Source organism: Dromiciops gliroides, chromosome 2, assembly GCF_019393635.1.
Source record: "Dromiciops gliroides isolate mDroGli1 chromosome 2, mDroGli1.pri, whole genome shotgun sequence".
Taxonomy (NCBI): domain Eukaryota; kingdom Metazoa; phylum Chordata; class Mammalia; order Microbiotheria; family Microbiotheriidae; genus Dromiciops; species Dromiciops gliroides.
In genome coordinates this window covers 168,671,767-168,697,464 of record NC_057862.1, presented here as the reverse complement: position 1 = coordinate 168,697,464, position 25,698 = coordinate 168,671,767, and the positions used below count along the sequence as shown (strand labels likewise).

Sequence of the window (25,698 nt, the reverse complement as noted above, 5' to 3'; positions counted from 1 at the left end):
AATTGATCTTCCTGGAGTATGTTTGACCATAGTATTCCCCCTATTGAATCAACCACAGTCAATCAATCCATAAATATTTCTTTAATCCCTAGTGACTCCTAATCCTCTGACTGACTTTTAAAGGTTTCTCTAAGTGGGCCTCTTTCTACCTTTCCTTACTCTTTTTCTATTTATTTATTTATTTTTAGTGAGGCAATTGGGGTTAAGTGACTTGCCCAGGGTCACACTGCTAGTAAGTGTTAAGTGTCTGAGGCCGGATTTGAACTCAGGTACTCCTGACTCCAGGGCTGGTGTTCTATCCACTGCGCCATCTAGCTGCCCCCTTTCCTTACTCTTTACACCACCACCATCACTACAATCCAGTGACACTCGCCTCCATATTACTCAAACTTGACAATCCATCTCCAGGCATTTTCACTTCATGTTCCCTTTGCCTAGAATTCTCTCCCTCATCATCTCTTTGTCCTAACTTCCTTGGATTCCTTTAAATCTGAGCTAAAAATCACACCCTCTGAGAAAAATCTTTCCTCCTGCCCCCCCCTTAATGCTAGCACCTTACCTCTACGGATTATCTCCAATTAATCTTGTATTTATTATGTTTGTATATAGTTATTTGTGTGCCATCTTCCCCACGATACTGTAAGTTCCTTGAAAGCAGGGACTTTTGCCATTCCTTGTAATCTCTGGACTTAGCACAGTATCTAACACATAGTAGGTATTTAATTGACACTTAGTGACTGACTACCTTAATATAGTTCTACTTATCCTGAACTAGATGAAATTGGAAGAGGAGTTGCCAACAAAATGTTTAATTCCCTTCCAGATTTCAGTGTCTTTTCCCTATTCACGGGCTCAAGACTCCTAGCCCCTTCCTCCAATCAAGAGTAAAGGATCTACATTTATACTGTGACAAACTATTCCATTCAGGTGTATAAACTCATAAAAAATCAATTCAACAAGTAGTTATTGAAGTGTATGACAGAGCTGAGGCAACCAAATAGTGGACAGATAGTTCAACTTAAGAGAAAATAATTTGGTTTCAAGTCCTGACTCTGACAATTAGTATTGTGTCACAGTAGACAAATCACTTAACTTCTAAATGTACCCATGCAACTCTCTAAAACTGAAGTACAGATGAGTTAGGTTCTTCATTTGAATTAGTAAAGGAAATTTCTCCACTGAGAGTTACCCCCCCCCAAAAAAAATGATAAAATCACATATCTGTACAAAACAAATTATTGTGTACTAAAAGCTATGACATAAACCCTTCTCTAATAGGGGTGGGGTTGGCCAGAGAAGTAAAGAACACATGCAAAAATAATAAAGCTACAAGGGAGAATGTGATCAGTGTAAAGCAGAGGTCTGAGCAAGGTGTTTGTAGAAGTTTGAAAGATTATTTCAGGGCTACTGCTGTCCCTATCTTCAGAGTCCCCTGGCAAACTGGAGTTGGGATGGAATTCCTCTCTGAACTTGGGATTTCAAGGGAGATGCACAGCTGTGTCACAGAAGGGGGAAAAGGAGTCTGGGCAATAGGTCTACAAAGACATTTTCCCTGGCATCATTTTATTTTGTTTTGTATGGAACTGCAATTAGATTAGTCTAGAGAATTCCTGGTTAAGAACTTCTCTCTGTTCAACAATTTATAATCTGAAACAGGTGCCTGGGACACTGAAAGATTAGGTGACTTGCCCAGGGTCATACAGCCAGCTTGTTTCAGAAGCATAATTCCAACCCAGGGCTTCTTGAGTCTGGGACCAGCTCTCTATTCATCATACCAAGCTACCTCTCTCCAATACTTTTTCAAAAATAGTTCTGAGAACTAATCTTGCTTTCCTATTCTTCCACAAAAACAAACATGGCAACAGAAATGCTACCTCCAGTATAATCCCTATTTCCCATTCACTTCTAAGTGTTAATTTAATTATCTTCCCAGATAATGTACACTTCCATTTTTTATATGAAACAGGAATGGGAGGGGGGACAGTGATATCCATCAACGTTTTCATCCTGTACTCATGTGTAAATCCCTTGGTTTTTCACAAAGATTTGCTCCTGATGAAACATAATACACAAAAGCATAGTAATAATTGCTGGTTAGAAGATCCAGCTCTCAAGCCACTTATTGCTGTAGAGATAAACTAAAGCAATTACCTGAGCAAATGGGGATTTGCCCTGGACACAGGTGTTGCTGAAGTAAGATGAGATGCCTTATTTTCCCCAAGTCCCCTTCTGATATGCAATTACCCATCTTGTTTATTATTTTTTTCTGCTCTAATCATTAAGTGGGTACTGTTACAGCCCAGTATTTCTCGACAAAACATCCATTTTTTTTTCTGCTTGGAAAATCTTAGCAGTTAAAAGTACTACCTTCAGTCCTAAAAAGGATCAACTTATTTACATACTGATGAAAACTCATGTTTGCCTTTATAACATAATTTGATAGTTGCATTAAACTACAGAAACCATCATGCACTAAAAGCCAACCAGACTGGGGTAAAATGCAGCCACCAAATGAAGTCAGCATAAAAAAAATAAAGATAGCAATCCTAGCAATAGATGCAATCTATTTCAAATTCACAAAGCATTTTCTGTGCCTTCTCACTGGAACCTCAAGACAACCCTATAGGTAATTAGTTACGAGAGATGTTAGTATTCCCATTTTATAGATGATAAAACTTAGTCTTAAAGAAGTGAATCATCTTGACTGGGGTAACAGCCACTAAATGTCAAAAGTGGTGTTTGAACATAGATCCTTTCTGACAGCAAGTCCCGAACTTTATCCACTAGACCATGGAAGCAATACACCCCACACAACCCTCACCAAAAAAAAAAGAAAGAAAGAAAGAAAGAAAAGAAAAGAAAAGAAAGGAAGAGAAAAAAAGGAAAGGAAAGGAAAGGAAAGACATGCCATTTGGAGTAGGAAGAAAGTATGCTGAGGGTTTTGTGAATTGCTAAGCCACTCAAGAAAAAGGGAGGGGGAAAATGCCAGCAAAACACAAAACTGAAACTGAGAAATCTGAAACAGGAGCAAAGCCTGCCCCCAAACTAGACAGAGCCTGAAAGTTATTTACCTTTGAGTCACTAGGTAGTGGCTTCCCACCCCCATCCTAAGCCAACCCCACCCCACCCCACCCCACCCACTCACTCACTCACCAGAAAGCAAGCTTTCCTGGCAATGCTGGAGGACTCAATCAGCAGTCATGCCGTCTGTCACCTCACCATGTGTCGTGAGAAAACCACGATTAGTCCCCAAACTCTGACAATTAGTTAGGAAAACAAACTCTCCTGGGGCATTTTCTGGAGACTGGAAATCGGACAAATGGCCACTTACCAGTATAGGAAGTTGCTAAATAAACAATCATCATCCTTCAGACCGGAAAAGAGAAAGCAGTTGCAGGGAGACCTCACAGCCAAGGAGAGGAGAGATGGGTCAAACAGTTAGTCCATGAAATCTGCTCAAAGGCTAAAGGTGCTTTTCCTTGTTGGGGCCACTGTTTCTACTGCTGCTGCATTGAAAACCTGGTTTATCTTGTAGGAACAAAAGGAAACTCCCAAGAGCCTGCAACTCTCACTGATGGCTTCCTCTGTGCAAGGAGAGACCTCAGAGAGAGATGAAAGTGTGCCTACTTACTTATGAGGGACACACTCCCACGTTTCCCTTGTCCAAACTTTCATCAACACTAAAGTGAAAGTGGCAAATGTATATTCTAGGTATTTCTACCTGTTTCTATAGTGATAGATGGGCTTACAGAGTTGCTTAAAAAAAGAGAGAGTGCAGCCTTCAGTTGAATGAAAGCAAAGCATTCTTAAGTAATATTTAATATAGCACACTGACACTTCTCCTTCTCCAGCCTCCCCACCTTCAACTCACAGGAAATGTATATTAACCCTAACGTTGCCAAAGGACCAATTCAAATCAGTAGGATTCATTATTAGAAGGGGTTTTGACCCTCCCATTTTGGTAGCATTTCTTCTCCTTGATGAAGACAAACAACCATTATTATCAAAGAAGGAATTTGACTGTGGTACATAAAGCAGGTCCCATTAGATTATTTAATAGGATTTAGTTTACGTAGCTTTAATTGGGATGTAGGTGTCTTTTTTTTTCTAAAGCAGAAAATTATTAACCCTAATGAAGTAACTCCAAGCCATTCAGGTATTTTTCCAGTATCCTGTCAGACTTGCTAGTTTAAACAGTGAAACTAAATGAACTTATGACTTGATACATGTCATCTTTTGTATTTCTAGAGCTTGGCTTTGTACTGAGGCCTAGATCAGGCATAATGGTAAAGAGGTGGGATAAGTCCCAGGCCACTGCAGTAGCAAGAAATTCATAGAATCTTAGAGCCAGAAAGAATACCTTAGACATCATCTAGTCCAAGACCTCCACTTTATAGATTGCAGAAAAAAAGTTATTTCTAGAATAGTAATAAGGACAAAGGAACACCTTAAGGAAAGCAGATGAAAGGTTAAATGCTAGGTGAGGAGTAATGCTATTGATGAGGAGTAGCAAGAAGTTTAAAAAAAACCTTTAAAATACTAGTTCTACCAAGTTCTGGTATATGAATGTAATGGAATACTATTGTGCTGTAGGAAACAATGAGCAGGTGGATTTCATAAAAACCTGGAAGGACTTGCATGAACTGATGATGAGTGAGATGAGCAGAACCAGGAGAATGTTGTACACAGTATCAACATTATGTGTTAATCAACTGTGATAGACTTGATTCTTCTCAGCAATACAATGGTCCAAGATGGTTCCAAAGGACTCATGATGGAAAATGTTCTCCAAATCCAGAAAAAAAAAGAACTGTGGAATCTAGATACAGATCAAACCATACTATTTCTATTGGTTTTTGTTGTTGTTGTTGTTGTTGTTTTTCTTTTTTGAGGTTTTTCCTTTTTGCTCTTATCCTCCTCTCATAACATGACTAATGCAGAAATATGTTTAATGTGATTGTGTGTGTGTGTGTGTGTGTGTGTGTGTGTGTGTGTGTGTGTAAATAAAACCTATATCAGATTACTTGCTATCTTGGGGAGGAGGGAGGAAGGGGGAGGAAGGGAGGAAAATTTGAAACTAGAAATTTTATAAAAACAAATGTTAAAAACTATCTCTAAATGTAACTGGAAAAATAATAAAATATTTATATGAAAAATGCTAGTTCTACAAAAATAAGCACATTATTTCAATGCAAAGGCAGTTAATTAAACAGAATATATAGAATAGTAGGGCAAATATCGAGGAATACAACTCTACCACCCCCTAACATGTCCATGGCCATATACATATAGCCAACAGTAACAGAAGGAGTATTGTCTTGCCTAAGTAACTTATTTTCCCAGGGCTTCATCCCAACTGAAATACTTCTCTGACTCCAAAACTACTTCATTTTTTTTTCCTTCATCACAGAGTTGCTGATGTCAATTGCTAGTGGGAAGACATCATCTGCTCAGCTGCTTTCTCCATTATGCAGCTGTAGATTGGTTCTCCAATGAGCTACTACTGCCATCTACTGGTTCTTTACCAAATTGCAGAACTCTTGCTCTGAAGGGGAATAGCTACTACCCTTTTGAAAATAGCTTCTGAAGACTAGGTTAGTTCTTTTGTGAGTAATACCCACAGCCTCAGCCAGCCAGCAGAAGAGGTATCTCAGATAGTTTTCAAATTGTTTAGCTTCCACCTTAGCAATATGGATTGGAGTAACTAAATTCCTTTTAACTATCAATATACTCCTTCCTTTAATCTAACACTGGAAACATACAGATTATCCTCTATCTTTGGTTAAAAAGACTAGATGAGATAGAATAGATCTGTCAACCTTTGTCTTGCATTGCTACAGTTTAATTACTGTTCTCCCTCCATTTGTTTTCCACATTGTGATTAGCCCCATTGTGACAGTTTGCTTCTCGTACTTGTCTTGATATCAGTTATTTCACATTTGGTTGGCTAACCTTCCATTCACAATGGCAACTTCCTCCTAAATCTCAGTCATTAGAAACATCCTCCTGCTTGGACAATTATGTCATTTCCTATGTGGAATTTTCTAATATTATGAAGACTTTTACTTTAATGGTCAGAACTTCCACAGCATCCATCATCCTTTTGTTTATGCCTCTATGGGTAAGAACTATCTAAGTTGGGTTTTAATTATGATTCATCATTTTAAAAATATATAGCAAAAAGAGACAGAAAACTAGAAAGATGGTGGTGGAGAGAGTGAGTGAGAAAGAGAGAAGAGGAAGGAGAAAGACATTGGCTTTTGATTGTTAATCCCTTATATAGAAGCCTTTAAAAATAAAAACTGGAATCACATATGATTTCCAATAATGTAGAAACTTGTGTATATTTCACTCCAGTAGTAACATGTTTATGATCCTTTACATAATAAGTTTATGATAAATATTTCACAAAATGAAGAGTTTAAAGTAACCAAACAGACCATCCCAACATATCAAGATTCCCTTCTATGACATGACTAATAAGTGGTCTCTAGTTTTGCCTTGAAGACTTCCAAGAAGGGGCCATCCACTCCCTGTTGGTCCATAATTCACTTGCATGGCTTTAATTTTTAGGCAGCTTCTCCTCACATCAAATGAGTACTCTGCAATTTTCACCCATGGCTCCTGGTTCTGACCTCTGAGGATAAATCAAATGGGGCTATTTTTAAGAAAGAAAGAAAGAAAGAAAGAAAGAAAGAAAGAAAGAAAGAAAGAAAGAAAGAAAGAAAGAAAGAAAGAAAGAAAGAAAGAAAGAAAGAAAGAAAGAAAGAAAGAAAGAAAGAAAGAAAGAAAGAAAGGAAGGAAGGAAGGAAGAAAGAAAGAAAAAAAGAAAGGGGCTAATTTCTTTTCCAGATGACAGGATTTCAAATACTTAAAGAGAACTATCATGTCTTTAGAGGCATCTAGGTGGTAGAGTGGATAGAGTACTGGCCCTGGAGTCAGAAAGACCTGAGTCCAAATCTTCCAAGTTGTATGACCCTGAGAAAATCACTTAACCTCTGTCTGCCTTGGTTTTTTCTTTTTTAAAGTGGGGTTAATTGTAATACCTACCTCACATAATATTTTTATATTGCTTTACAAACCCTTAAGTTCTACATAAATACTACTGATGATGATGACGACGATGATGGTGACGATGGTGACGATGATGATGTCCAACCTAAGTCTTCTCTCCTTCAAACTAAATTCCAGGGGGCAGCTAGGTGGTGCAGTAGATAAAAGCACCGGCCCTGGATTCAGAAGTACCTGAGTTCAAATCCGTCCTCAGACACTTGACACTTAGTAGCTGTGTGACCCTGGGCAAGTCACTTAACCCCCATTGCCCCGCAAAAAAACAAAAAAAAAAGAAACCAAACTAAATTTCAAAGTTCCTTCAAATAGTTCTGGTAGGCCAGTCCTTTTACCATCCCTAACATTCTCTTATGAATGCGCTTGTTAGCATGTTTCCTAAAATGTAGTGACTAGAATTGAACTCCAGATGGGTGGTCTGACCAGGGAAGAGTACAATAAAAGTGCCATTTTCTGCATCTGAATACTTTGCCTCTCTTAATTCAGCCATGATAGCATTAGCTTTTTTTGTCCAAAAAGGCCACATCATACAATAAAGTCATATTGATTAAGCTTGCACTCCACCAAAACTCCCCAGATCTATTTTATATAAATTGTCATCTAGTCATATCCTCATGAATTTAATTTCTTTTTTACATTTTTTTTCTTTTGGGGCAGGGCAATGAGGGTTAAGTGACTTGCCCAGGGTCACACAGCTAGTGTCAAGTGTCTGAGGCAAAATTTTAACTCAGGTCCTCCTGAATCCAGGGCCAGTGCTTTATCCACTGTGCCATCTAGGTGCCCCCATGAGTTTAATTTCTTTAACCCATGTGTATAACTTTATATTTACTCCTGTTGAATTTCATCTTATCCAATTTTGCCCATCATCCTAAGTTGTCAAGATATTTTTGGCTCCAAATTCTGTCATCTAGCATCATAGTTTTGTGTCATTTGCAAAAATTACAAGTACACCTTCTGTGCCTTTATCCATAGGGCCAAATTCAGATACCTGGGGTACTCTACAAGAGATTTTCCTTTAAGTTGGTATCAACCTATTGACCTATTGATTTCCACTCATTGTCCTCCTTCAGACTGGACTCTATCATGCCTCCAGAAAATTCGTCATAAGGAACTTAATCATAAGGAAACTCATTATCATTCCAGATTTCATCAGCCTTAGTATTCACACCTCAAATATATTACATATCCTTTGTCCCTCTGAGGTATCCCTTTTCTAGGGATAGGAAGACATTATGTGCAGAGATGGCTTTCATTGGGAATTCCATATTGCCCTCAACCTAATACAAAAAGAAAAACACAAGTGCTACAATCTCATTATCTATTTAGATCTAATTACCAACCTTCCCTATTGATTTCTAGGAATCTCCTTGAATTTTCCTAGCCATTTGGCTAATTGTTGACATTGTAATTCTACTCATTCAGAATAAATTCCAGGAATTAGTGAGAAACCTAAAAAGATGCATACATTATTACATTCAAAATATAAAGATGTACTTTAAACACATAATAGAAAGGTCTCCAGACTTGGGTTGTCAAGTTAGGATACAGTAGGAAGCATAATGGAGTTGGACTGGGAGGATCTGGGTTAAAATCCTGTCTCTTGTCACTTACTACCTTACTACTTCAGCAATTTGCTTTTTCTTTCTGTACTTCAGCTTACTCACTTGTAAAATAAAGAGATTAGATTTCAATAGCCTATTCTATATTTTATAGTTCTAAATCTATGGTACTATGATCTTTGTTCCAGCTAAGATACTTACTAGACTTGTAGCATTCTCTGATTCAATGTCTATGTTCTGTAGTTTCCTTATTTATAAAATAGAGATTATAATATTTGCAAGAACTAACACATGGAGTTGTTGTGAGGATCAAGTGAAATAACATGGGTAACACACTTTGTAACCATAAAATAAAATTTAAGCAAAAGCTTCTATAGTTAAAAGTAATTTTTAGTGTAACTCCCCTCCCTGATCAAATGCCTAAAGGCTAAAAGCTGTCTCCATGGCTAAAGAAGTTGTATGGCATGAATATAATAAAATACTACTATGCTAGTAGAAAGGATGTGTGTGATGAATACAGAGTAGTATGGAAAGATCTATATGAACTGATTCAGAGTAAAATAAGCAGAGCCAAGAAAACAATATACACAGTAAATATAACAATGTATATGGAAAGAAAATGATACCAAAAAATCCAAAGCAAATGTAATAAAATTATAAAGATCAAATGGGGCTTGAATAGAAAGATATGAGAATAAACCCCTAACTTACTCCTTTGTATAAGACAGAGGTCCATAGGTATTACATATTGCACATGGATTCAGGCTTTTTTAATGTATTGATCAGTTGTGCTGACTTCTTTCCCTCTCTAAAAAATATCTGTCATTTGGGATGGCTCTTGGGGGAGGGGATGGGTGGAGGAATATTTGTGATACTGTGGTGATGTAAGAAAGAGAACATATCAATAAAAACTTATTTTAAATAAATAAATAAAAGGTATCTCCAATGTCCAATTCGATATAACAGTCCAGGTCCCCATTCAATAGCTATACAAAGGAAGGGGGAAGGGAACATGCATTTATTTAGTCAGAAGGAAGCAAACAAATAATTATTGCCAGGCATTGTGCTAAGCACTGTACAAATGTGATCCCAATGGATCTTCACAAAAACCCAGGGAGGAAGGTACTATTATTATCCCCATTTTACAGTTGAAGAAACTGAGGCAGTCAGACATTTAGTGGTTTGCCCAGGATCATGCAGCTAGTAAGTGTCTGAGACCAGATTGAAGTCAGGTCTTCCTGACTGCAGACTGGGTAATCTATCCACTGCTCCCCACCCACCTGCCAAGATAAGGCTATGACTTTTGGGGAAGTGAACATTCATTCCTGGGGTAGAAAAATGCAGCTTTGGAACCACATATCAGCCTATGTTTATCTACCAAACCAATCAACGAACATTTATTAAATGCCCATCATGTATGCCCAGGCATGATGGCAAGTTCTGAAGATGCAAAGGCAAAGCAAAACAATTACTGTTCTAAGGGGGCTTATAATACTCTGTACACAAATAAATAAATAATTTCTATATACATACAAATACAAGAATACAAGGTAATTTTCAGGGTGAAAGGGGAAGAAGACACAATCAGCCAGGGAGATCAAGAAAATGACTTGGCTTCATCTTGAACTATGCTCCAACTCAGACACTGTACATTTTTGGAAGGCTTTATCCTCATAGTTCTTTCTCCTCTGGTCTCTGCCCACAGCCTAGTATTTTCCTTTCAATACTACAATAGCCAGGAAAGGGAAAGGTTTTGACATTTACAGAAGGATCTATATCCATAAAATCACAAATTTAGAGACAGAAGAGAGCTTAGAGGTTATCAAATTCAATCCTCTAGGTTTTGCAGGTGAGGAAATGGAAGCTCAGATAAGGTGAGTTGCCCAAGGTCACAAAAGTGTTAAGTGAAAAGCTGAAATTTGTTGGGTAACAGGACTCCTGTTCATTATGCCATGTTGCTTTGCTATATAAAATTGTTTTTAAGACTCCCAATTTCATCACTAAATAAATCACTGTCTATTTTTTTTTTTTTGCTCAGGTCTACATAACTAGACGTCTAGACATGATGTGGCTAGACCTGAAGTTAGCAGGCTATGTCTCAAGGACCAAATTCTGCCCACAGCTTGTTTTGGTACTGCCACAGCAGTCATGGGACCAAATTTTGCCTTCAGGTCGTATTTTACTGACCCTGAATTAAACAATGTTCTTCTCGCTCAAAAATTTCAGTGAATCTCTCTTGCCTTTCATGGTCTGTCTCCAACCCACTTTTCCAGTATTGTTTCATACTACTGCTTTTCACTCACACTGTCCACACTGACCAAACTGGGGTAGTAGCTATTATCTCAACTTTTTTCCAAATCCCATTTTTCCCATGTGAACAGATTATCCTCCATTTCTAGAAAGTACCCCTTCCTTATCTCCACCTATTGAAATCTTTCAAGACCCAAAGTCAGGTACCACCTCAACTTTCCTCCATACTCCCCAGCTGAAAGTGATCTCTCCTTCCTCATATTTTTCTAGAACACTTTGTCCTAATCAATTCTAGGACCCTAATATATTCTATGTTGTATTTAGATTGTAAGTTCTTTGAGGGTAGAAACTACACTACTTTTTCATCTTTGTATTCCCAGCATTAATTATAGTGCCTTGCATATAGCAAGTGTTAATAAATTCCTTGAATTGAACTGTACAAAAAATATTAGACAAAGTCAGAAGACCTGTTTTGAAGTCCCAAATCTGCTACTTAATTAGATCTGTGATCTTGGGCAAATCACTTAATTTCTTTGAGCCTCATTTTCCTCACCTGTTAAATGGGTCTAATATAGGTCATGTAAAATAGATCAAAAGCTAGAAGGAACCCCAGAGATTTCATTTTAGAGTTGAAACTGAAACCCAGAAAAGTCAAAGAACTTGCCCCAAATAATGCTAAAATCAAGTACCATGCTAAATTCTGGACTACCTACAGCAACATCATTTGACTAGGACTGAGCATGAGTTTAGTTCAGCCTTGAAGTTTTACCATCCTTCTTCCCTTAGGGTTATTAAATATCACAGAAAATTATTAAGTACTTAATAAAGAGTTCACTGATTAGCAGGCTGACCTTATTAGAAGCAGTCCCATACCCAGCCAAGAAGCTTCACACTAATTATTTTACCTTGCTACTTCTAAACACAAAGAAAAAGAAGAGTTATGGAGGCTAGGGCAGAAGGAGATGATAAGATTATCTTAAACTTTTTACCAAATTTCTTCAAGTTCAAAGACACCGTCACCATACTTCTCTACCCTCTGCAAGAAAGAAATAGCAAAAGTGTTCCGCTCCTGATTCCCCTGGTTCCAGATCTAAACAGTTTCTTTCTCCCTTCCACACATTGAACTTGGATTATCTTCCCATTGCTCTGTTCTTCAGGAAAGATAAAATATACTTTACTTAGAAGTGGAAAATAGATTATTAGTTGATATTGTGTTTTTTTTTTCAAATAGCATCATGGCTTTGTGACCCTGGGAACCCCTCAATGCTTAGGGAACTCTCTAAGATTATAAATTGCAGAGAAAGTACATAGCTTCATTGATAAGAGGGGGTTTCCTCACCTGGCCATTCTCTACACAAGTCTAGTTCCTGTCATTTTTTTAATGTCCAAACACATCTTAGACTTTCTGAAACTAGAGATGAAAGGGTTCCCTTTAGATGAAAGAGTTAATACCTCTTCCTGTCCCTCTTCTAGTAATATTTCCCTATAGTATCTGATGCTTATTCACGGATCTCAAGCATTCTACCCTTCCCCCTCCATAAATGAATGAATGAAAAAAGTACTTATTAAGTGCTTTCTATGTTCAAAGCACAGTTCTAAGTGTTAGGAATTCAAATAGAAAAAATCAAGACAATACCTGCACTCAAGAATTCTCCTTCCTGTAAGAAAAAATAACCCAGATAGGAGGCCAGCAGCAAAGCAGATGTTAATGCACTTTCTTTAATGTCATTTCCAGTGATAAAGCCACATCCACTTAACCATTTGACAGTACCAAGGACTTTGGTGATGAAAACTTCCTTTTCTGGGTCTTCAATATCTGTGACTGCTAAGGAGAAGGAAATCTGATAGTCCCCCTTGATGACTTGGTATGTCAAGTCTCCACACATCCAGTCTATTAGTGCATCCAAACAGCTCAACTTAACTTAGCCCAGGCCAGCATTCCCCAGAATTACATAGGCTAATTCCAGGTCTCTTTAATAAATAATTGTGAGCTTTAATAATCCATATTTTGACTGTGCAGAAATTCAATTAAAGTTTCAACAAGAATTTTAATCAACTATTATGTACAAGGTAGCATGGAATAGTGGATACTGGTGTCATGCAGGGCAAATAACAACCTCTCAACCTCTAGTCAACTCTCCAAGACTATGAGTTGCAGAGAAGTTAACAATTTGAATTAGTAGAGGGAGTTTCCTCACCTGTGAGTTCCCTATACCAATGGAATCATGGGTCCAGATCCTATCAATATCCCCATCTGTTAAACCTGGGGTTTGAAAAATTAAAAATAGGGGACAGCTAGGTGGCGCAGTGGATAAAGCACTGGCCCTGGATTCAGGAGGACCTGAGTTCAAATCTGACCTCAGACACTTGACACTTACCAGCTGTGTGACCCTGGGCAAGTCACTTAATCCCCATTGCCCCACACACACACACAAAAAAATGAAAAATAGAGCAGTTCCTCCCTTCACAAAGTTTATAGCCTAATAGGGGATATGTCTCTTGCCCTGTTGCTGCAACTGCCCCCTTCCAACTTTGTTTCACCTAAAGCTAAGTTGATTTTGTTCTGCTTGGAATGAGGTTTGGAGAAGGATAGCATTGGAAAAATACAATTAACCATGATCAATGTGATACGTCTATACTTACAAACCTCACAGATTTCTATTGTGAAAATCAAATGAAATAATTTATATGAAAGTGCTGTGCACTGTACAATACTATGTAATTTTAAATAAAATATTAGCAAATATAGTAAAACAACAAATTGTAGCATATTAAAATGATGTTAATGCCATAAGAAATAATCAAATGGACAGTTTCAGAAGAAAATGGTAAGATTTTGATAAACTATTGCAGACCAAAGTGAGCAGAACTAGGAGAAGATTCTATACAATGAAAACAACATTTACTTACTAGCTGTGTGAACCTGGGCAAGTCACTTAACTCTCATTGCCCCACAAAAACAAACAAACCCACAATGAAACACAATTATAGAGAAAAATAATTTTGAAAGACTGCATAACTCAGATCAGTGCAATGATAAATCACAAGATCAAAAGAATGAAGACAAAACATGCCACTTACCTCCTGAGAGAGGTGACGAACTTAAAGTGATGAGAAAGACACATTTTCAGGCATGGTCAATGTGGGGATTTATTTTTGCCAGGCATATATATTGGAAAATGTTGGATTTTATCCTAATTTGGTCAATTTGGTGGGAGATGAGGAGAGAAGGTGGTAGTGATAGGGACAGATTAACTTTTAAAAATACTTGTTACTTTGGGGACAGCTAGGTGGCGAAGTGGATAAAATACTGCCCCTGGATTTAGGAGTACCTGAGTTCAAATCCAGCTCCAGACACTTGACACTTACTAGCTGTGTGACCCTGGGTAAGTCACTTAACCCCAATTGCCTCACCAAAAACAAAACAAAAAAATACTTGTTACTTTAAAAATTAGAAAATTTAATTCATAAAAATTAATCTAAAACATATAAAGTTGAATGAGCAATAACTCTCATTAGATGTATTTTAAGGGTTTGGAGTAACTTGCACACAAGTTATTACAGTACTTATACTGTTGTCATTTTTAACAATTTGAAAGAATTACTTCACAATTGCACCATGTGTTTTAGCCTATCAGACTGACAAACCAATGCATTCCCGCTCTCGCACTGCACAGAGAAAAATGATTTAGAATTTCACTTGTCACATGTCATCAGGGTGGAAGTTAGTGCCTGCTGTAAAGAAAACTGCTGCAAAATATTGATGTCACCATAGTAAAACAACTTAAATAGGAATCTTACATAAAGACAAATTGGATTTAGGGCTGGAAAGGGTCTTAGAGGTTTTAGAGACTTTCCCTCTCATTTTATTTTATTTTATTTTATTTTTTTAGGCAATGGGGGTTAAGTGACTTGCCCAGAGTCACACAGCTAGTAAGTGTCAAGTGTCTGAGGCCGGATTTGAACTCAGGTACTCCTGAATCCAGGGCCGGTGCTTTAACCACTGCGCCATCTAGCTGCCCCCCCTCTCATTTTAAAAGTGAAGAAACTAAGATCAGAGAGTTTAAGTAGTTTACTCAAGGTCAGAGAACAAGTTTACAAGGCAGAGACTGAAGCTGTATTCATAGTACAGCAGGCTTCCCATGACCCCATGCTACTTTCCACTAGCAAACTCACTTTGGTCAAGAGTAAAGGCACCATTTCAAGCTAGAAGAGATGTTAGAGGTCATCTACTCTAATCTCATTTTGCAGATGAGAAAATTGAGACCCAGAGACATAAAATGATTTGTCCAGAGTCACACAGGTTGAACATATGGCAGTACTGGAATTTAAATCTCAGTGTCCTGTGACTCCACAATCCAGTTCTGTTTGCACCCTACCATATTTCTAAGGGTTCTACAATATAAGCAATCTCTCATTGATAGATCTACCACATATCCCTCCCCCAAAGTTCCAAAGAATTAAATAGTAGGACCACAAGACAGTTTATAATGTTTTGTGTATACATTTCAACGATAGATGGGTCAGTTCTTTTTTATCCCACTTTGAATATAGATCATCCACATGTCACAGGCCTTCTTCTTCCCGATGTTTTTAAGGTAGTTATGTGAATACAGTGAGATAGGGCAGCCCCGCTTAGAAATCTCCTGATTGTCTTGATTACTGTGATTGATGCTAACCATGCCTACTCAGTCATGGAGTTTAAGTAAACAGGACCACCCTCATCCACTTTTACAGTAGGATTTATGGAGGCCATGTGTCTGGCGTTCAGCTGTATGTGAGATTACGCAAACCAGTGATTATACAGACAGCATTGTAGTGTAAAGCATTCTCTAATTTTTCACAGACTTCAAAGACCCATTCTTCCACTTGCTGGTTATCTGAGCATGTTTGGGTTGCCAGGGCGTAACCCAGATAAAGGTAAGCACCTACAAGTGTACCCTTTGGCTCTATGGGTGAGATGCCAAACCAAGCACAAGCGAAAAATGAAAAATCTAGTACACCATCTCGATGGGTTTTTTTTTCCACATGATGACAAATATTCAGACACTACTGTTGAGGCCAAATTTACACATTAAACTGAGTTTTTTGCTCTTTACCTAGTTGTTGTGCCCTATAACCAGTTGTTGTTTTTATAAGTTTCATACAGTAGGCACTCAGTAAATTTTGGCTGAATGTGAATTTGAACTGACCATTCCCACCCTTAACCCCTGTTATTTAACATGAATTGATTTTGATGACCTTGTTAAGCAGAAAAGCAAAATAATGGTTGTTCTCTAATATGGACATTATGTACCCCACGACTACTACTTTTTTTGGGGGGGAGGGGCAATGGGGGTTAAGTGACTTGCCCAGGGTCACACAGCTAGTAAATGTCAAGTGTCTGAGGCTGGATTCGAACTCAGGTACTCCTGAATCCAAGGCCGATGCTTTATCCACTGCGCCACCTAGCTGCCCCATGACTACTACTTCTTTGAGGAAGTAGGAGACAGTGGGTATGGAATACTACATATAACTTATGATATTTTCAATATATTGGTTAGTTTTGTTGAACTTTTACTTTTTCCCTATTTTATATTTCCTGTTATCAGGGATGGCTCTTGGGAAGAAATACAATGGAAAATGTAAATGATGTAAAAACAGAAATACATACAAAAATTATTTTTAAAATGTAAATAAATAAACGGAACATTATATAAAGGCTAATGAAAAACAGATGAGAAAGGGATAGGGTAAGGGCATAATAATGAGGTTTCCCTTCTATTTATGCCTCTATAGAGGGATGTCTTAAGAAAACACAATGTAAAAATCTGTATTTATGGATTTGTATAGTAAGGAACAGTGATTTGTTTTACAAACTATGATTCAGTTCACAAACAACAATAATCTATGTGAGGACAGTAACTGTTGCATTTTTTTTTTGTCTTTGTAGCCACTGTGCCTAGAGCAGGATCCTGCATATAGTAGGCATTTAATAACTTCTTAATGAATGAATTGAATTGAATCATGATTCCTTATATTTACCTATTCACATGAAATGTGTATGTGTGTGTGTGTGTCTTATAAAGCATTAACTATTTAAGAAGAGACTGTCTGGAGAAGACAAATATACTGTTGGTGGAACTGTGGACTGGTCCAACCAGTCTGGAAAAGAATTTAGAATCATGCAAGAAAAGTGACTAAACCGTTCATACCATTTGATCCCACTGGTGGGCACATAGCCTTAGCATACTAAGGAGAATCAGCAAAAATATCAATTCCACATGACCCAAAATATTCATAGCAATACCTTTTGTGATAGTAAAAAAAAAAACTGGAAACAAAGTGGATATCATGAACTCAAGAATGGCTAAAACAGTTGTATTATATGAATGCAAAGGAATATTACAGGGTCATAAAAAATGACAAATATGAGGAATTAGAGAAACAAGGGAAGACCTATGTAAAATGATGCAGAGTAATGTTAACAAAATGAGGGAAACCACAGATACAGTGGCTACAATGTAAATGAAAAGAGTAATACTTATAAGCCGAGGTGAGCTTTAAACTGAGGAGCCCACTGTCAACTCAAAGAACTTTTCAGAAAGGAGGGTAAATTATTGGAATTATAATGAAAGTCGGGGGGGGGGTGGAATTTATAACCTGACATTTAAGGTCCATAAAGTACTTTGCATACATAAGAGCTAGCATTTACATAGCACTTTAAGGTTTGCAAACATATCACATTTCATCTTCACAACAACCCTGGGAAAGATATCCTATCATTATCCCCATTTTACAGATGAGAAAACTGAGGCAGACAGAGGTTAAGAGCCTTGACTAGGGTCACACAGCTAGTAAGTGACTGAGGCCAGATTTGAATTCAAGTCTTCCTAACTCCAGATTCAACACTGTATCCATCCACCTAGCTGACTTTCATTATTCAATGGGGGAAAAATACAAACAAAAACAAAGCATTGAACAGAATGGGAGCTATAGCACACCAGAAGACCTGATTTGTTTCCAAAAGACTTTCTGTTTCACGATTTAGAATTGTTTTTGTATTTTGGTCACCACCTTGTATTATTGAAATTGTATGGTTTGGGGATTGGGGGTTGGGGTTTTTTTTTTCCTGGGCTTGCAGGACTAGGTATCTGAGCTCTCTTTAGATTTTGTTCCAATTTCTCTGGCATTATTGTCCAAGCCTGAATGCTTCTACATGATTAGTCATACTGCAAAGCATGACCCCTATTGGTCCAAGCCTTAATGATGTCAATGAATCAATCAACATTTGTTAGGCACCTACTATGTGCCAAAGACTGTGATAAGCACTGGCAATACAAAAAGAGGCATAGAAAAAAAGGCAAAGGAGAGTCTCTGCCCTCCAAGAGCTCACAATCCAAAAGGGAATCAATAAACAAATGTACAGTCATCTCTAGACATTCAAGGAGGCAGAGGATAACCCCCCATTTGAAAAAACTAACAACTCTAAATCCCACCCCAAACCTTTATTTTTGTTTGTTTGTTTGTTTGTTTGTTTTTGTGGGGCAATGAGGGTTAAGTGACTTGCCTGGGGTCACACAGCTAGTAAGTGTCAAGTGTCTGAGGCTGGATTTGAACTCAGGTCCTCCTGAATCCAGGGCCAGTGCTTTATCTACTGTGTCACCTAGCTGCCCCCCCAAACCTTTATTTTTAATAATTCTGATTATATTTATTTAATACCAAAAAAAAAGTAAAACAACATACTGTACCCATTAAAAAAAAAAAGTTGCAGTTTCTACAGGACAGAGATTAGTATATCACATGCAGCATTCAAAGCTGCTGGTATAGCCGCAGCAACTAACTGCTTTCTGGATTTTCTTCTCCTGTGAAAAGCACAAGATATAAAGAGCACTGTGGGAGAAATCATGTGACTGAGTCTAGATAGTAGAGAAACAAAGAGGAGGCATTCTCAAAGAGTGCATAGCCCATAGTTCTTTAGTGTACTGAAACTTTTAACAAAATCCAACTGTTTATAATAAATTTATGTATGTGTATTTATAGTAGCAAATTATAAAATATGTTAATAATACACAGTATTTCTGCATTTATGACTTACTAAAAAATCAGCTTTCTTTACATACATATGGCATCTGTTATTTTACATAGTATGCTGCAGATCTCCAAAAATTCCCATTTAATTATCAATGGCCAACAACTCACAAATAACCAAAACCATGAATATAAAAACTGAGAATGTCATGGGATGATTGTATATGATCAAGCTATATAGAAGATAAATAAGAAATAATTAACAGAGGGAAGGCACTAGAATTAAGAAAGGTTGCAAAAGTCTTCTTGTAGACAATAGGATTTTAATTGGGACTTAAAGGAAGCCAAGAAGAAATGAGGAAGGAGACCATTCCAGGCATGGGGGATAGTCAGAGAAAGTGCCAGAGCCAAGAGATGAAGTGATTTGTTCATGAAATATCAAGAAGGTCCATCAAGAAGGGTCATCGGATTGAAGAGTAAATATATATATATATATATATACATGTAACTGGAAAATAATAAAATACTTTTATTTTTTAAAAAAGAGTAAATACATAATGTGGGGGAAGGTATAAGAAAACTGGAAAGGTAGATGAGGGCCAGGTTATTATTTTTTTTTTTTTGGTGAGGCAATGAGGTTTAAATGACTTGCCCACCAGGGTCACAGAACTAGTAAGTGTCAAGTATCTGAGGTCAGATTTGAACTCAGATCCTCCCAACTCCAGGGCCAGTGCTTGATCCACTGTGCCACCTAGCCGCTCTGAGGGCCAGGTTATTAAAGGCTTTAGATATCAAACAGGATTTTGTATTTGATCCTAGAGGCAATAAGGAACCATTGGTGTTAATTAAGGTACATGGGGGGGGAGGTGGTATAATATAGTCAGACCTGTGTTTTAGGAAAATCACTTTGGTGGCTGAATGGAGGATAAGTTGGAGTGGGGAGATCTGAGGCATGAAGACCCACCAGCAGTTATTGCAACAGTCTAGGCATGAGGTGATAAGGACCAGAGTAATGGAAGGGTCTGAAGACAAAAGGAGGTGTATTCAAAAGACGTTACAAAGATGGAGTCAACAGGGCTTGGCAACAGATTGGACATAGGCAGTGACAGATAGTAAAAAGTATAAGATGACTCCTAGGTTGCTTGCCTGAGGTACTGGGAGGACAGTGTTATCCTAGGAATAAGGGAAGGGGGAGGGGAAACATGTCTAGGGGAAAAGATAATAAATTGTATTTTGGACATGTTGAGTTTAAGATGTCTACTGGGCATCCAGTTTCAGATATCTTAAAGGCAGATGGAGATACAAGACTAGAGGCTAGCAGAGAGGCCGGGGCGGGATTGGTAGTTATAGGAGTCATTAGCATAGAGATAGTAATTAAAGCCATTGGAGGTGATGAGATCAGCAAGAGATGTAGTATACAGAAAGAGGAGGAGACATAGGGAAAAGCCCTGTGGAGCAAAGGAGACCAAAAAGCAGTAGTCAAATAAATAGGAGGAAAACCAAGAGGGAGAGTTGTCCCAAAAACCCCAAGAGAAGAGGATATCAAAGGGGAGAGGATGATCAGTGGTGTCAAAGACTGAAGAGAGACTGAGGAGAATGAGGATTGAGAAAAGGTCATTGGATTTGACAACTAAGAGATCTTTAGTAACTTTGGAGATGAGTTTTGATGGAATGATAAGATTGGAAGCCAGAATATAAAAGGTTAATAAGAGAGTGGGAGGAGAGAAAGTGGAGGTACCTACAGGATGATAGTTAGTGGGGATGGGAAGATCAAATGAGTGGGTTTTTTTCAGGATGGGGGAGACATGGGCATATTTGTAGGCAGTAGGGAATGAATCTGTAGAGGTCTAGAGATTGAAAATCAGTGATAGGGGCAACTAGGTGGTGCAGTAGATAAATCTGGCCCTGGATTCAGGAGGACCTGATTTCAAATCTGGCCTCAGACACTTAACACTTACTAGCTGTGTGACCCTGGGCAAGTCACTTAACCCTCAATGCCCCACAAAGAAAAAAAAATCAGTGATAGAGGAAGGATGACAAAGGGGACATTCTGTTTATTTTTTAAAAGCTATAAAATAATGGGCGTTTTGGAGGATTTTTTGGTGAACTGATGTTGTTTGAAATTAAATAAAAAGCCCAAACCTGCAGTTTCCTCCTCCCCCACCCCCACCCCAACCCGAGCCACCTCATTCTGGGAAATAATGAGAAATGTACTGTACCAGAAAGTACATAAGGGAACTGTTAACATCTTTCCCTATTCAACTTGCTAAAGTTTCTAGACAATTCCATCCCAGAAGCCAGGGAGGAAGATTAGGAGCCTTCTTCCTTGGGTCCTAGCATCTACTAAAGAATGTTAGTTCATGGAATCCTAAGTAATCTCTACTGCAATATTCCCTACTAGCTGATTGACATCTACAGCTAGCTGATAGCCTGCAAAAACAATAACCAAAACTGTCTGAAATTTTACTCCATCAGACTCTCATTAGAGAAAGGGCCTAGTGCTGATAGGATCCCTGTAGAAATAGGCAAACATTGAACAACAACTTATAGAAATTTGTTGTGATTATACAGCCATATATAGAAGGAATGTGGTCCACAGGACTCCAAGTTGCATGCAGTGATAAACACCTGGGCATTTCATTCCACAGTGAGGAAGACATCATCAAGAATTGTGAAAAATTGGTATATCACATGTTATCAACGTAGGTGTTTTACCTAAAAGTTAGTGCCATTTGCCTGTGTACTGAAAACTGTTGATAGTTATATTCTCCTCTAAATGAATTCAGAAGAAATTCTGAAAACAACACTGGGTGGAGAGGTGCGTTGGTACAGTACATTCCAAATTAACTAAATAATTTGCTTTGATAATCAAGTTGTCATGTAGGAAATCCTAGAAAAGATAAGTTGTGGTATGTGATTGTGATGGGATACTAATGTGCTGTAAGAAATGATGAGCAGGTTGATTTTAGAAAAGCATGGAAAGTCTTTCATGAAATAATGAAGAATGAAATGAATAGAACCAAGAGAACATCGTATTCAGTAACAGCAATAGTGTTCAAAGACTAACTGTGAATGATTAAATTAATCTGAGTAATATGAAGATTCAAATTCACTACCAAGGACATATGAATGAAGATGCCATCCACGTCCAGAGAAATAACTTATATATAGAAATGTATATTTTATGGTTTCACATATGTGTGTGCATCTGTGTCAAATGTTGGCCTTTTCTAGTGCAGGGTTGGGAGGGAGGGAAGGAGATAGCTCACAACTCAAAATGTTATTAGATACATAGATAGATAGATAGACAGACAGACAGACAGACACATGACAAAACAAACGAGTGAGTGAGTGAATGAATTGATTGATTGAGTGATTGATTGATTGATTGATGAGTAAAAGACAAAGAGAAAAGTAACAACTGTGACATCTGTCCAGTGTTGTTTTCCTGAATCATTGCCCAGAACCAGCAGAGGGCAGCCTTTCTAAAGAAACCATTACACAGTAAGGTAAAAGAGGGATAGGGGTAAAGTATAATAAAGGTGTTCATTGGACCACCTTGAATGAGCATAGTGATGAAATCCAAAGATCTATAAAGAAGGCATTTTACCTAGAAACAAGGACAAGCTACTATAACACAAAGTGACTAGGTAAGGAGATTTTTTTTTAATTTATTAAATTTTCAGTCCAAATTCAGTCTCCCCCGTACCCCCCACCCTTCCCCATCCATTGAGAAGGCAAGCAATATGCTACCCATTTAAACAAGTGAAAAGTGACTAGATTATTCTTTGGGGGGGGGCAACAGGAGTTAAGTGACTTGCCCAGGGTCACACAGCTAGTAAGTGTCAAATGTCTGAGGCCAGATTTGAACTCAGGTCTTCCTGAATCCAGGGCTGGTGCTTTATCCACTGTACCACCTAGTTTCCCCTAGATTATTTTTAAGGAAATAAATAGCAAGCAGGAGAGTGGTCAATTGAGGGAGAATAATCAAACGTGACTACTTGTGAAAAGTCAGTCTTCAACCATGCCTAAAGGAACTAATGGGCATGTATGGACAGAGAAAATGTATGGTTGGGGTGAGGGATTACATAGGTATTCAGAGGTGTAATTAAAGGAGAAATATGCATCCTTAAGTAATTTTTATATATGAGAGCTGCCAGTCAGGTATATTTTTGTTTGTTTGTTTGTTTTTGCAACCCAGTCTATGAAGCTACATATTTCTCAGCTGTCCAAATTTGACATAAGATTTGCCATGGTTTTTTGTTGTTGTTGTTGTTTTGGGGGGGGGGAGGGGTTCTGCAGGGCAATGAGGGTTAAGTGACTTGCCCAGGGTCACACAGCTAGTAAGTGTCAAATGTCTGAGGCCGGATTTGAACTCAGGTCCTCCTGAATCCAGGACCAGTGCTTTATCCACTGCTTTACCTAGCTGCCCCTGCCATGGTTTTTTAAGTCATACTTACCTTTGTTATAATGAGGATTAGGCCTTAATAAATGAACATATATTATGCAAATTTTATTCTTTCTTTGAGTCATTTCTCAAAACTAGAATGCCTACCTAATCACAATTCCCTTTGAAACTCAATTCAAATTTTGCCTTGTCTAAGGCAGCCTTCCCTGACCATTCCCCATTCACTCTGATCCTGCCTCCCCTCTGCACTTACAGACCCAACTTCTTCTGTATTATTTCGCATTTAAAGACACTTTCCTTTGTATTGTGAAAGGCAGAGAATAAGCCATCTAATTCTTCCTCCATCTCACAGGTTCCAATTCAGTTTCATGCTCACAATAGGCAAAAAATAATTTTGTTCTGAAGAAACCACTGAAAGAATATTATGTAATTTTTATAATCCTTAAAAATTAATTGCTACAGTAGTTCCAAAAAGAATGATTCCCCCTCTGTTTAAATTATGTCATTTTTTTTGTTCCTTTTTCAAATGAAGATCATGGACAGCCAAATAGGAAGCAAAGGATGAATATGAGATTTCCCTTTTAATACACAGCAATAAATAGCCTCTACCCAAAAATCTTTCAATACTACCATATCTGAAAATGATTTGAATGCTTCATTTCTTCTTCAATTCGACAGGCCAGCTATAGAAAGGCACTGACGTTGATTTGGGATCAGATTTAGTTTTTCCAGTACCAAACTAGATTATTCCCAGAACTTTTTAAGGGGCACCCATGAGAAGTCAGACATTCCTGGGATTGAGCTGCCATCTAGTGGGCATTAATTCAATATTCACTAATAAATGAAACTAGAAATAGGAATATTTAAATCCTCTCTCTCTCTCTCCTCTCTCCTCTCTCTCTCTCTCTCTCTCTCTCTCTCTCTCTCTCTCTCTCTCTCCCTCTCTTCCTCTCTCCCTCTCTCCCTCTCTCCCTCTCTCCCTCTCCATCTCCCTCCCCTCAGCTACTGTAATGAGTTTCTTATTGAAAGACTTTCTTAATCCCCCTAGTTGGTAGAGCTCTCTTCCTTTTCAAATAACCAACCCCATACACATTTACTTATTTACTAATATGTCCCCCAGTAGATTGTAAGTTCATTGAGGGTAGGGAGGGGTCCATAAGCCAATAAACATTTACTATCAACTACCTCTATGTTTCAGGCACCAGTGATTTTCATTTTCTCTTTTTATCCCAGCATCTACCATCAATCCATCAATCAATCAATCAGCATTGTGTTTACTTTGTCAGTACTGTGCTAAGTGCTGGAGGAAGGAAGGAAGGAAGGAAGGAAGGAAGGAAGGAAAGGAAGGAAGGAAGGGAAGGAAGAAGGAAGGAAGGAAGGAAGGAAGGAAGGAAGGAAGGAAGGAGACAGCATTTCTTAAGCCTGCACTCAGTGCTGGCATACAAATATAAAATGAGACTATCATATGGGAAAGACAAGCAATGTAACAAGGAAGGGGTAGCCAAGGTAAGGAGTTATGTATGGTCTGGGAAGTCACAAAGAGAGTGAGCAACATAATAGGGCAGTTCATCCACTAACAGCCATTTCCAGAGGCTATGATAGTGTTGATTTTATTATAGTTCCCAGAGCAAGAGGGGAAGAAGTATGCACATAAGTACAAAATGAAAAGGAGATTGTGTGATTTCCTGAGAGTGCCAAGCTAAGTCACTTAGTTTCTCCTGGTTACCAGTCAGGAGAGTGGAACTGCAGCTAGCTGCAGGGCAAAAAAAGGAAGAAAAAAAAAGACAAAAGTGAAGCAATGTCCTCCTTCAAGGAGCTACATTATAACAGGAAAACAATATGTACTTATATAAATGTATACAGAATACATATAAAAATGAATACAAAGTAGTTTGGAGATGGGGTGCACTAGAAAACTAAAGAGACCAGAAAGTTTTTTTTTAGAACATGGCTCTTAAGCTTCATCTTGAAGGAAAACCAGGGAAATGGGAAAGGAATGCATTGCAGACATGGGGTTCATCTAGTGCCAAGGCATTCAAATCAAAGAGGATGCACACAGTACAGCAAATAGACCGCTATAGTTGGTTCAAAGAGTTCATGGAGGGGAGTACAGGTAAAAGACTGGAAAGGCAGAATGGGGCTAAGTTGTGAGAGACTGAAATTCCAAACTGAATTTATATTTGATCCTAGAGGCAATAGGAAGCCAACAGAGTTTATAGAGTAGGAGAGTGAATGATCACACTTGAACCTTAGGAAAATCACTTGGCAGTTTTTGTAGAGGACTGATTAGAGTGAAGAGAAGCTTTAAGTAGAGAGACCTAATAAACCTATGAACATCAACTACTTGGATAAGACTCCCTTTTTGATATTTTTTAAATGCTATAAAGTAGTCTGGAACAAATT

The 25,698-nt window shown here is 38.1% G+C and overlaps 1 protein-coding gene across 2 annotated transcripts in view; it reads right to left on the bottom strand.

Moving 5' to 3' along the window:
* The window catches only part of ATP8B4 (ATPase phospholipid transporting 8B4 (putative)), a 413,855-nt gene that overhangs the window by 372,478 nt on the left and 15,679 nt on the right, over positions 1–25,698 (bottom strand). The gene's annotated exons all lie outside the window — the stretch shown is intronic.